This window comes from Micrasema longulum, unplaced genomic scaffold, assembly GCF_059751315.1.
Source record: "Micrasema longulum isolate JH-2025_06_02 unplaced genomic scaffold, ASM5975131v1 h1tg000461l, whole genome shotgun sequence".
NCBI classification, from domain to species: domain Eukaryota; kingdom Metazoa; phylum Arthropoda; class Insecta; order Trichoptera; family Brachycentridae; genus Micrasema; species Micrasema longulum.
Window position 1 is genome coordinate 333,426 of NW_028277659.1, and position 14,661 is coordinate 348,086.

Here is a 14,661-nt window from a genome sequence, read left to right on the forward strand (position 1 = left end):
CTTCCTGCCCACCTAAACCGTTCAGTTTGAGAAAATTACAAATACATGGATATATTGAATCTTACAATTTTATACAAAAATTAAAAACAAAGATTAATAAAATTAAAAATTAACACTATACTATGAAGAGAGGAGAGGGGATGGGAATGAAAGAAAAAGGATAAAGGAACAATTGAAATATTTAGATAGTGACATTTCAATATTGACTTAAATGTAAATAAAGACATTAGTGGGTAGATTATTCCACAATCGAGCGGCTACTACTGTGAAAGAGGAGGCAAGAAAATCAGAGCGACGACAGGATATTAAAAGGGTTCTCTCGTTACTAGAACGAAGAGATAGTCCGGGTTGTGAAAGAGGTTGGAAGAGCTCTCTCAGATAAAGAGGCGGAGTGGGATTATTTAAGGTATTGTGGGATTATTTAAGATATTGTGTTATTTATTTAGTAGGTACACAAAAATTACATTTTGACACAAAAATACATAGTGAAAGAGTACAAATATAAAACGAAACATACAAATAAGTAACGGTTTATTAAAAATATAGCATGGGTGTAGTCATTTTACATAAATAAAAATTTGAACACATAATATTTACAAAAATCTATATTGAAAAAAAAAATATATCAGTTGCACTTAAAAAAAATAAACACATCAATTCTAATACCTCTTTTGACAATATAGACTCTTTGGATGATATGTTTGCCTAAAAATGGTCGGTGAAAATTTTATTTCAATCTAGAAAATTGCTTGACTACGTTTGCAACTAATTTGTCATGGTTTTTTAGTCAACTTTTGCATGCCAAAAAAATTCGTTTGTTTGTTTTAGTAAGTAATATTATGTGAATGTATATGAATGAAATTTTCTGCTAGTAAATTTGACTTACACGATAAATGTAAAAAATAAAATAAAATAAAAATCCCAATAAACAAAATATAAATTTAAGTATACATTTTAAAAATGACAACCCGATGAAAACGCAATGCTATAAAAAATCATCTACAAATTAAATCACATCTTACAAAAAAAAAAAAAATTTCATGCTCCAAAAATAATCATTATTCATGATAACAAAACAGAAATGACGCGAGAAAAACTCACGGAAAACTTTCTGAAAATTCATCTCTCCAAAAATAAAAGTTTAAAATCAAAATCACACGAAGCGGATAAAATTCAAGTAATATCACGAAAATTTTAAAAATCATTCCTTTTATCTAAATCATAAAAGTATTACGTGTGATTGGTACCTTTGAGAATCATGTGAACATACCTACTTATTTATTTGTCAATTTACATACCTAGATACATTTCTTAGATGTTTTCACGTTTGTATCACGCTTGTGTAAGTAAATATTTAAAGGTAAGCTACCTGTGCGAACAATTCATATATTTCCACCCCCCAAGGAGAAAAATCGGTGTTTCTTGTTTTTCCGTATTTCCTCCCCTGTCCATATTGAGAAATCTCGTAGAACGACAACAATGTCGCTCGCTTATTCAAACGACGTTTTTCATTTTACTGCGCAGAATTAAAGTCTCCAAGATAAATATAATGTATAGGTACACTTTATTCAATACTTAAATGTTGGAAATAAGACTTTATATAAATTATCTTATTTTAGACTTTGTGCTTTCGTTTGAGTTTTTCACATCAAAAGAAAACGATACGAATAAAATAGTATTTTAAAAATATAATGTTCATTTTTTTATATTTTTTTTTATAATATTATTCACTCGAAGAAAAAACCTGCCTAATCCACTGAAAAGTAGAAAATATTTATCTTTCAACGGTTTCTTCAATAAAGGATCTTGGTATTACTTTTTTTTTAATGTTTACTTTTTAGCATGAACACTTGATAAATTATATACTCTGCTCAACGCTTTTTTTTGTAAATTTATTGATATAATTTTGATTTGCTAGAATTCAACTCTCAGTGCTTTGTAGCTGCAGGACGATTGGTAATCTTGCTTCAATATGTGAATGTATCAACCATACATTTTGTAAATGGAGTCTAGAATTTCAACAGTCTATGCGCTCAGTAGCTGAAAAACTTGTTATAATCTAACTCCTATTTAAGAATGAGTTTTTTTACGTCTTAATTTTAATATCATTCAAACACTACGTAAAACAAAATGTAAATGGGGGCTAGATTAATTACCGTCCATGCGCTCTGTAGCTGCAAAACGTGCAGGGATACTTATTTATTGTACAGTCCAGTGGCGAATGGTGATTTTATTTACAGGTAAGCTATAAAAAAAATAATCATATTTTTGTACCTACATAGGAGGTACATAATATAAAGTAAGTAATAAATACTATAAATTGATATTTTTCTGTGGTTCTGTGTGATACAACAACTCTAATCCATGAAATCAACTCAAACGATGTAACTTCGTGATATATTATATTATAGAGATATATTATCCAAAACTTTAATATATAATTCATTAAAAAATAAATAAAAAATACCACTGTAAATTCAGTCGATATTAGGAATTCAATTGAAATGTCAACTGGCCGAATTGTTCAAGTAATAAAATTAATAGTGCTAAAAACGGCCGCGTGGAGCGCTATATGTCCTGCAATATGACGCATGAAAGTAATTATGGTCTTAAGTCAAAAGTACCAAAAGAAAAATAGTTCTTAAGAAACAATGTTTGAAATACTGTTTTCCAAATCAAGAATCTTCAAATAATTTGTGTAATCTGCAAGAAAAAACCCGCACTGGGGTTAAGACATTCAAAATATAGTAGGTATACTTATTTGTTTGAAAAAATAGGCTGAAATAATTTGCTAGTTTCTTGGCTCACCGCAGGCGCTGGGCGTGCTTTATTAGTATTTATATTTATATTAGGATAAAAATACAAACGGTAAAAATGATTTAAAATAAATGTTTTTTTTTCCGTAAATAAAGTTAAAATAAAACATTATTATGGTTAATCAAATATAATGGTAAGCTGCGCATAATCGGTTCTATACACGGTTTGCCCCTGGTACAGCGCCCTTGAGGTGATTCTCACAAAAATGGCGCTGTAAAAATTATCCAACTGTAATAATAATAATAATTGTATAGAAAAATGGCCCTTTCGTGGGTACATTGATAAAATTGTTTAAACGATCTATTAAACGTCTTGCTTTTACTATTGTAATATATTGACGACGGACTTCAACAATATTAGTAATAGTATTTGATAGCAAAACGCTTAACTCTTGTCTGGTTAGTCCTCATCAAGAATAGTATGCTTTTGTAATTTGGTATCCAGTATATACGACTCACATTGACAATCTCGAATCTCTCCAGCACCGTTTTCTAAGAAAAATGGCATGGCTGCTCGGATTGCAAAGGGGTAATTATTTCAATGCTGAAATTTGAGCAATCTTTTAATCTGTCTTCATTAAAGAAACGTTGAACGGGGGTGGACTTTATACGCATTTTCAAAATACTTAATGCTATACGTGATGTCGCATTTTTGTTGATCTGACTTAATTGATCACTTTACACACTGTGCAGTGTTTACCATTCCCCCAAGTTTTAACACACAAATGTATTTCTTCGATTCTTCTCTATCAACATTGATTGATTTTCTATTGTTACAGTGTGAGAAAACCTTTTTCAGAAGGAAAATTTAAGTTTAGACATTTACAGACCTTATGGCCTATCATTTGCTGGTTTGAGAGACCACTTTTTACAATGTATTACATTGTTAAATGATTTATTTTGGATTAGAAAAAAAAAAATTTTTAAATCATAAAATTATAAAAGTATTGAAATCAACAAAATCTTATACCGTTGTATTACTCAATTGCTAACGTGTATTTTTATTTCAATTTTTGTATTAATTTGTTATTTTTTATGTGTGTCAGTATAACATTATATAAATGTATATCAGTAGAATTATTGCATATATAGTCCCGATTTATCTCGAAGTTATCTAGCAAGTTGGGACATTAAAATAATTAATCATGATATATGTAGTCGTTCCGCCGGCAATTAAAAAAAAACATTTTAAATTTCTTATAAACATTTCACAATTTTATTACTTAAATATTTTTCCGCTATTTTCCTTTTTGTTATAAAAAAAAACGATCATCGACAGATAACTACATTGCTTTATTAATTAATCTCCCAAACAAATTTTAAAATGTACTAAACATTTATTGCCGGCGCAACGAATGAGCAAAAAATCCGTGGCTTACTTGCTTTATATGGTTTAAAATTGCCTTCGAATCTTTATACATACATAAATAAATTTTTCTATCCGATTAACAAGAAAAAAGAATCAACGCTAAAAATGGCGGAGTAATAAATAATAGAAGCGGTCTCGACGTGTTCTCACTTTTCTGTTTTATCCGTGTTCCCCGAAGGGAAAAAACAAGAAAAAACCCAAAACACCCCACACCCACGATCCACCGCATCAACCACTAACCTGACTAACCTCCGACCTCTCACGATCCCGAGCTCATAATATGGAATAATTTTCCCATAGGAAAGTTCAGAATAATTCTGTAATCATCGTTTACATAACGTGTTACGTAAAAATACCTATGAAATAAATAATAAATTTGAGTGGATTTTTTGAAATCTTTAAAATTAATTAAACGATAAAAATCACTAAGTCCTGTACTTTATACACAAAGAGAGGTCCCCACATTTATTCTACGTTATATTAAATACCTTTCTTCTTTAGGGGTAACTGATTTAATAACCATAAGTTCACAATGAGGAATTCCAGCCCAACTCGGAATTAAATTTTAAAAATGTTCTCGTGTACACGTGAATATTTAAAATTTTTGAACTAGGATGAAATATCTCAAAAACGCACGCAAAAATAAATAAAAAATGTTAAAAATAGTATTCATCTTAAAATCGTAAATAATGACGTCACTCCTTATATCTACGTGTAGTATTTCCGGTTTCCGTTTTAAAGCCCCCGCACCTTGTAAGGAACGTTTTGACTGAATAATTGGATTACGATCTACGACCTGAAATCGGGCAAATAATACTTTGTTGACATTTCAACCAGAGATTATGTCAACTTTCTAGGTTTTTCTAAATTGAAACGTTCGTAAAAACAACCATAACATAGAAATGAGCAAATTACGATCAACTAAATGAAGTAATCAAAGCAACATTCCATAGATTCTTGTAAGTTTTGTTATTGGCTGGAGAAATTCAACTTACCGCGGTCAGTGAAAGTAAAAACGCCAACCGTTTCATGACGTCACTACTGAAAAGTGACACACTGATGACAGTCATTTAGCGCGGTATTTGATAAATGTAACTTAAAAAAATCATATCTTTGTAAATTACGCACAAAAAAAATCTGTATTTTTGCTTAGTTAAGTAGTACGCTAATAGAGAAAAAAAAATTAGAAAACAGTGGAATTCCTCATTATTATTTGTAATTTCAGATACAATACTTAATTCATTTAGCCAAAGGAGTTTTAGGTTTTAAGTTTATGACTCGTTACGCCTTGTGGTTTCATACAAACAAGATATTTATAATACTTAAGTTGTGGTTGGAACAGACGAATTTTCTTTATTTATTTATTTGAGTTTATTGTTGTGCACACAGTGCTATATTGGTATAATACTAAAAAAAGCATTAACCTAACACAGCACCAATTACGTACACAACACAATATCTGAACAGGACAACAAAATGTGACGAGAATATGTATAACACGTGACTCCATTTGTGTTGGAATCTTCATTGGTTTGAAGTGATTTTTGTAAAATGTGGTGTTTGTTGTAATTAACGATGATGTTATTTTTACTATTTGTATTTATTAAATACTCACGTATTTTAATTATGAGCACAGTATCTAAAGTACTAATTTTATTATTGGAAGCTTTAATAAAATACATTAATGCCATAAACATTCATATCCCCGAGCCAATTGTGCAGCTACTTCAGAATTGTTTTAAGGCGGGACCGTGAAAATTCACGTCGTTACTTAAAATAGTTATGTTTTAATTGAAAGTTCCATTCATCTAGATAACCGTTAATTATGTCGCTATGTAACACAGCTCTAGCTGAGCAAAAAAAGAATGCTAGATAATGTAAAATTATGTCAAATTTAAAGCATTGTCAATACTTATATTTCCAATTACATAATTACAAAAAAAATGTTTCGTGTCCTGTCCTGAAACAGTATATATATATATATATATATATATATATATTTAATTGAAAGACGTTATTACTAAATTTTGTTGAGAGCTTACTTAAAATTTTAGGTAGGTAACGCATTATATTCAACAGTTCTAAGGTTATTTGCAAAATGGTAAAATATTGAAAGATTAATAAACTAAAATTTCGAAATAACATTTAAAAAAAAAAAAAAATGTTTAAAGAGCAATTTTTTTTCTGTATATCTGCACCCAATAGTGCATAGGGCTTGAAATTGTACGTCAAATGTAGCTTATCTGAATATTTTTTGATACATTTAAGATATTATGGTGATTGATCAGGTGCCGTTCCAGGAACAATGAAATATTATAGTGTAGAACTAACTAACAAGCCAACATTTCACGTCCGCCCTGCGAGAAATCAAACCAAGGACCTCGAGTATGGAGGCGAATTCGCTTTCCACTTATTTTCAGTAAATTTGGTTTTTCAGGATTTTTATCTAAGGGTATCCATCGAGTTGAAAACACTCGTTCAGGATTCTGATTCCATTTCACACACAGAACTGTATCCGCCCGGACTCAGAATAAAAAGTTTTTAAAATATATTTTAACCCATAAATAAATCATTTTCGGGCCCCGTGGCAAGACGCTCGTCTCATGCACGGAGAGCTCCGGGTTCAGTTATCGGTGACAAAACATCATTTTAAAATGTGAGTTTTATTAACCCTGGGTGTTCTATGTAAATAGGCTTCTTGGCCTGTTGTGCCTAAAAAAGCTCAATATTTTTATTTATTAAAAATCAACATGCATACATTATTTTGGGAATTTCAAACGCAACGTTATTTACTAACATTAGTATCGTCCTCATTTTATAAAGTAGCGTGTTGTATTTATTTCACAAACTTATAAAATATTCCTATGATTAAAAAATCGATTGATTGATATCTCGCAAACCAAATGGTGAATTATGAAATAGAAAGTGATGAAGTTGGATCTAAAATTAAAAAAAGTTGATTTATATTATAAAGACTGCCAGCCGTGCCTGGCCCTGAACTCACCAACTTTCGCGGAGTTGAAAATCGCCTTACTTTAGTTAAGAACTAGTGACGCCAGAAATCGATTGTGATAACCTTATTATTCGATCATTCTGACAACCGATTATTCCGACCACTCATTAGTTAATAGCATGGTAACTTTAACTTTAGGAGAAAAAAAATATGTGTATTTTTGATCAAATATTAGGTGGAATTCCAAAGATATCTAAAAAATATTCGTCCTCGGTATATTAAGGAACAAATTAGATAGAAATACTACAGAACTTATTTATAAAACTATAATTATTCCACATACAGATTACTGCTCTACTGTGTTATTTTTGGCCAATGATGAAAATTTAAATAAATTACAAGTACTTCAGAACCGTGAGAATAGTGCTAAAGAAAGGTAGATAAAATAAAAATAAAAATATGCAAGAAGAACTCAATTGGCGACAAATAAAAAAAGAGACTGATAAAAAATATTCTTGTTTTAATGAAAAAAAAAGTTAACAATCGAGTGTATTCTTCATTAATAAGGTAGCGTTAAACAAAAAAAATCATCAGCGTATTACTAGTAATAATGATAGATTAAAAAAAACATTTAAAAAAATATAACTCCAAATTGTATTAAATATAAATGTTTAAAAATGTATTAAGAGATGCCTGAATGTATGAAGACTGAAAAGTCTTTGAATGAATTTTAAAAGAAATATAATGTTAACAGTAAGATGATGTAAATAGATATGTAATTAAAGATAGTGTAAATATTACTTTATTAATTGCAAATGAAGAACTAAAGAAGCATATTTTTTAAAAGAGCGTGAAATTTTTTGCATAAGTATTTTTTAAAACTGTTTTTTAACGTAAATAACCGAAATCAAATTAGAATTCGGAAGGACCATAATTTTATGTTAATTATTTTCAAACTGTAATAGCAAATAAAGTAATATTATAAATAATAATATGTAGATACAGTTTTGTTTTCAATAGTTCATTATTACGAATATTTTTGTTAAAAACTTGTCTTGTCTTTTACTGCGTATTTTCACATATTTTGGTAAAGTATGCTCACAATATTCAATGCGTACTGCATAATGTTTGACTCCTGTGTGGTTATGATGTCACGTGAGTCTAAATAGGATACGTGACTTAATATATACCCCCTTTAAAGTAACGAAGTCGTATTTTTTTTTCAATAAATAAATTAGAGCTTATAATATAAATTACACGTCAATTATACTATAAATAATTCGTTAATAATATTATAAATTATGCGGTCACTTTTATAAATCATGGAAAATTAAATATCTCGTCTTTGTAACACGATGTTACAACATCGTTAGTAGAGGGAGAGGGACTTTTTAGCATAATCTTTTAAAGAAAACAAAAATAAAGTTTTCTCTGTTATTATCAATTATGAATTGTGTTTTCAAGTCTTTAATTAGTACACACATCAACATATTCATATTTGCCATTAAAAGATTTTTTTTCTAAAACTTAGGAACCTTTCAAAAATTAAGTATTTGTTTTATATAATCGTTTTTTTTAATTAGTCGTTTATTCCGACTACGAATTATTAGTTGTGTACCAAATACACTGATACAAAAAACAGGTAATTAACACAAATTTGTGCAGTTTGAAGATATGTACAAAAACTCAGTTAAAACGAAAGTCGAATATTTTATAAAACCAATCAATAAAAACCTGTAAATATTGAATATAAACGAAAAATATATAATAACGAAAGAGCAAACGCAAAAAAATAGGTTCTTTTATAGGTTTTTATCTCCAATGTTTTTCAAACCTGCGTTTTTAAAGAAATGTTTGCAATCTTATGATCCAAATATTTAACAAACCGGTTCTTTATCAATCCAAATTCGTTTTCGAATTGTTCGATTAGCCCCTTCGATACATAACGCTCTTCTCTATTATTGTCAGCCCTCCTATCACAAAGTACTTGGTCAGGGGAATATCGACATAAATAAAACAATGTCAGAAGCAAGCCCCTTTCCCTACATTATGTGCATATAAAATAGCTGTTTGATTCCAGAAAACTTTTAGCGACAAAAAGTTTGGGAAACGGGAAATTTTCATACAATGCGTAAGAAATATTGTTTTCAAGATGCTGCTCAATCAAAATGGGGCACTATAAATTTAGCATGATTTAGTATATAGTTGCTTGGTGATGCAGGCGGCTCTTACACCAGTTGGAGATTTCAAAAGAAAACGACGTTGTGCTTCGATATGTATTTAGTAAAAGTCATAATTGATAATAGAACTCTCCGAACTCATGAACTGAACTAAAATATCTGAAATGAACTCTTCTACTGACTTATTGCAACTGATGATACCTAAGGACGCAACTGCTTTTATAGTAGTTGCTCATAGTGTTCTCTTTACTTCCAAGCGAGGAGTTAAGGTCATCTTCTATTTCCCTTTCTGTCAGCAATTTGACATCCGCGCTACGTAATCAGTATTTTGGATGTTTTGATGACTTTGTTATTTATGTACATAAAATACATGATTCACATTCTGCACTGTCGTTGAGAGGAAACGCTGTCTCATTTTTCTTCATACAAACGGATTTACGTATTTTCTCCCTAGATCATTGCACTACTGTTTTTTTTTACACTATAGATATTTACCATTGGCGTGACCCAATCGTTTTTTTTTATGGGAATTGAAACCACCCAAAAACATTGGAAAGCGCCCAGTTATGTCCATTTTTATTTTTTTAAATGCCCATGTGATTATAATCGTCCCTATGTACTGTATTCACTTTACATAACACCCCGTGAATATCAAAAATAAAAATTTGGTTTACTTTTAAAATGTTTGTTAATTTATAAAATACAATAAAGGTATCTCGAATTATGTAATCGAAAGCAATGATGAAACGACGCAAAATAATATAGGATAAATTCATCTCCCGTATTTATTTCCAATTTAAATTGAAGAGTCTTGAAAAATCGCCAATTAGTAAAATGTCCTCAATTAAAATACGTTTTCACAAATCCTCCGCAGGTAACGCGAAAGTGAGACAGGTAACGTGAAAGTGAGACAGGTGAGAGTTAAGATTTTTTTGTCGTTCATAACTGACAAAACGACGAACATTTCTCATGTTCGATTGATTACACTTCAATTACTAACAAATTGATTTAAAATATCCTCCAAACTATGTACAAACGAAAATCAAATGAAGAATAATATTTAAATCAACTAGAGTATTTCCAAATGTTTGAGGTCTGAGTTAATTTTATTTTTTTCCTTCTTCATTTAAATACATATATTGATTAAAACAATGTTTTGAATATGTGTCCAAATGTTTGCAGACTGGCTGGATTTCCTCCCTAGGGAGTCATTTAGATCTAAATTTGTTGCAACAGAGAGGGAAAACATATTTAAGAAGAGAATATGGACGTCTAGGCATTTACAGGGCTTATGACCTGTCATTGGCTGGTGTTAATAGCCACTTTACATACTGTGTTACATATTCCATATTTTCCTCTCAAAAATGTTTTCCCTCTCTGTTGCAACAAAATTTAGATAAATGTATTACAAATTAGTTATTACTACATACCGATTTATTTATGAGAATTATATGGTTTTTTACGTTTTATCTTTTACTTCATTTATTAATTCAATAATTATTTCAAGTTTATTTTCCAACTTAAGGTTTTTTTCTTCTTCGTAACTTTCATTTTGTTTGCACCCCTTTCTTAGATGTTACATTACTTTATTTTTTATTGATATTAAATCATATTTATTTAATTTAATTTATAATGCTTTAAGTTAGTTCATAACATCTTAAGAACGAATGTAAACTTTTAATAAGATTACAATTTTATTTCCAAATTTCTCCAGACCGTATTTTTAAAATAATAAAAAAATATTTTAAGGTCTTTACTTTAATTCACTGTACAGTTTAAATCTCTCGTACAATAAGTTTTGAGACTTTGTTTTTCTCCTCATTGGTAATCTTATATTATTCATCCCTATTTACGTATGTAATACATTGTTGGTTAAATTTTATCATATTTTTTATTTTATTAAAAAACCCTTAATTACGCATAGTATAAAAATTGCTACATCACTCGTTGCTTTGCTGTGAGCATACTAATTTCTTTGTGGATTGTTACATTAGAATATACAATTCTTTTAGTAAAATATATTTACATTAAAAAAAAAAAAAAACATTAATTTTATCCAAAATAGTTTTTTTAACTGGTTCAAAGTATTTCTAATACCAAATTGTCCTTTTTTTATCGATAATTCTATAACTAGTAATATTTTATTCTTTTATAGACTTTTTTAATTAATAATATTGTTTTAAATGCTCTGTATTACTTATGCTTGCATGTATGCACATTTAATTGTATTTGTAACTAATATGTAAAAGGCACTAAGTGCCGTTTATTTCAATGAAATAAAATAATCCTCATTGTCTTATTTCAGAGAATTTGTATATTTTTAGTAATTTGTATATTTTTAATTTCCCCTTCATTACATTAAATAGAAAAAAAACAGTAATATATAAGGGTATTAAAAGCAAACTTAGAAATCTACACCAAAACCGGAAAATAAGTTGTTGAAGCCAAAATAAACTATGCATAAAACCCTACCTACCTACCTACCTAAATAATAGCGTAATTCAAAACCGTTTCTAAATCTTGCAAAAACTGATTTCAATTATACTACTTGACACCGCAAACTCAGCATTCTCCATTGAGTTAGTGAAGCATAATTAGGATAAAAGAGGAAACCGATAAGAACATGTTCGTAAATGCAGTTTTTTTGGATTTTAAAAGAGCCTTCGAAACAATAGACCGAGAAATAATTATTAAAAAATTGAAAAAAATAGGAATAAAAGGAAAAACTATAAAATGGTTTGAAGAGTACCTTGGCGATAGATACCAAATAACGAAGGTGAATGATGAAATTTCCGAGCCCCTCAAAATTTCATTGGGAGTACCACACGGATCGGTTCTCGGACCGGTTTTGTTTATTATATACATTAATGATATTGTCGAAACATTAAAATATTCAAAAATAAGACTCTTTGCAGACGATGCCTTAATATATATATCGGGAGAAAATTATAAAACGATTATGGACAGACTAAATCATGATCTTAATAGTGTATCACTGTGGCTAAATATTAATAAATTAAAATTAAATGTTAACAAAACTAAATATATGAATATAGGAAACAAAAGAATAGAAATTACACCATCAATTTTAATAGAAAATGAAAAACTTAATGAAGTCACTGAAATGAAATATTTAGGTGTAATGTTGGATTCAAAACTTACATTTCACCAAAACGCTAAGATGGTAATAAATAAGATTGCAAAAAAAAATATCAATTTTGGGAAGGATCAGAAGATTTATTGATAAGGACTCTTGCAAAACTATTTACAAAGCAATTATTGAACCACACGTTAACTACTGTAGTAGCATTTTATTTTTATCAAACAAAGAAAACATACATAGATAAACTAACTGTATTACAAAATAAAGCCTTTAGAATCATTTTGAAAAAAAAACAGATACACGAGGGTAAAGTCGATGGTAAATGAAATGAAATTATTAACATATAAACAAAGAATATTTTACAATACAATGATATTTGTTCATAAAATTATTAACTCTAATAAAAAACAGAATTTTGGAAAAAAATTGATCGGAACCAGCATGAACACGATCACAATACTAGAGAAAAGAACAAAATTAGACTTCCATTTAGGAAAAAGGCAAAGTCACAAAATTCAATTTTATTTAAAGCAATTAAAAAGTATTACGAAATGGAAAAAAATATTTATGAAGAAAAAAACATATCAAAATTTAAAATAATGGTCAAGACATATGTGATAAACAATTTATAAATTAAATATATTTGCAATGTTATTATTAGAACACACATAACAATATGTATGATATGTGTGCCCTACTTTAAGATTTAAATAAAAATAAAATAAAATAATTTAGAAATCTCACAAATCTTTTTTCAAAGTTTTTCGCAATTATCTCCCCCCCTTAATGGAGATTACTAAGTTTGCTTCTAATACCATCATATATGTGAGCATATGATTGTTTTGCATATAAAAACACCACTCTTTAAATATATGTATGTTTGTGGTTGTTTAAAAACAATCATTTTTGTTGCAATTTTTCACTGCTATAATATAATTTCCCTCCAGAATTATAATTTTCTAAAAGGTTCATAGAACCAGTAATACTCCTCCTCCTGTAAAATTCTCAAGATAGGCGTATATTTTAATGCCAAGATATAACGCAATACATTTTTTTTTTGCACCACAACAGGCCAGGAGGCCTAATTACAGTGGTGAATCACATCACAGAGCACTCAGGCTTGAGAAAAATCACATTTTAATTTTTGTGTTCTCACCGGGAATCGAACCCGGAACCTTCCGTGCGTGAATCAAGCGTCTTGACCACTACACCACGGAGGCCGCCAATACCGCCATACCTGGACCTTAATATCTGCTGTAACATATGTCAATATAAAATGACATATAACAGGCACTAACTGTGAACCTGGCGTCGCGGGTTCGATTTCAGCCAGTTGCAAGAAAAAAATCGAAGAAAGATTTTTTTCTCGATTGGTCTGGGTTTTAAAATACGAGGCTTAGCGGGTTATTCCTTTTTTTAAAAAAAGTTGTAATTTAAAAATACTTTGAGTACTTGCGTAAAGCTTGTTGTTCGCGAAAATTTATTATGTTTTAATAAATAAATAGTTTCTATCCTATTATTTCATCGTCATTCTTTTATCAGTTCCTAAGAGCAATCGCGCTTATCACTACACTGCGAGGGACTTTTCTCCCCTCGATTTCCCTTTTCGAGATTTTTCCTAATAGCCGTTGAATCAAAAACACTTTTCCAGGATTCTGATTTTATTTCGCACACATAACTGTATTTCTCATTCGCCTGGTATAAAGAATCCACAAATTACGATGTGTTAACATGTGTTTGTTACTAGTTGTAACCAATGTGTGCCTTAAATATCACGCCGAAAATTTAATTAATTTTAAAGTAGGTATAATATATCGGCACCAAGATATTAAAGTAAATGTGTTGTAGAGTTCGCAGTAATCAGTCTTATTTCTTACTCGCATTAACTTAAAAGTAATTAAGATTCTAAATTTATTTCATTCCGGAAGTTAAATTTAACGTTGTAAAACAGTCTTCAGATTCGAGCTTAAAAATATAAACGTTGAATTAATAAGCCCCTAGGATTTGACTCTCCTAATATAATTCAGTAGTCTCAAAACTACGGACGGCGGACCAAAACTAGCTATTTAAATCATTCTTCATTAACGACGTCATAGTTCTTCCGAACCAACTAATGATTGAGTGTTGTGATAGATTTCCGGTTTACGGGATGCCAATTCATCAACCAGCGGAACTCGCCAAAGAGAACTTGTGACGTCACACGCGGATTTATTTTAAAATTACAAAACTTTCATAAATCA

At 29.5% G+C, this 14,661-nt stretch overlaps 1 protein-coding gene across 1 annotated transcript in view; it reads right to left on the minus strand.

Annotated features, from left to right (window-relative positions):
- Positions 1-14,661, minus strand: part of eys (eyes shut) — a 111,848-nt gene that overhangs the window by 29,590 nt on the left and 67,597 nt on the right. The window lies entirely within an intron of this gene.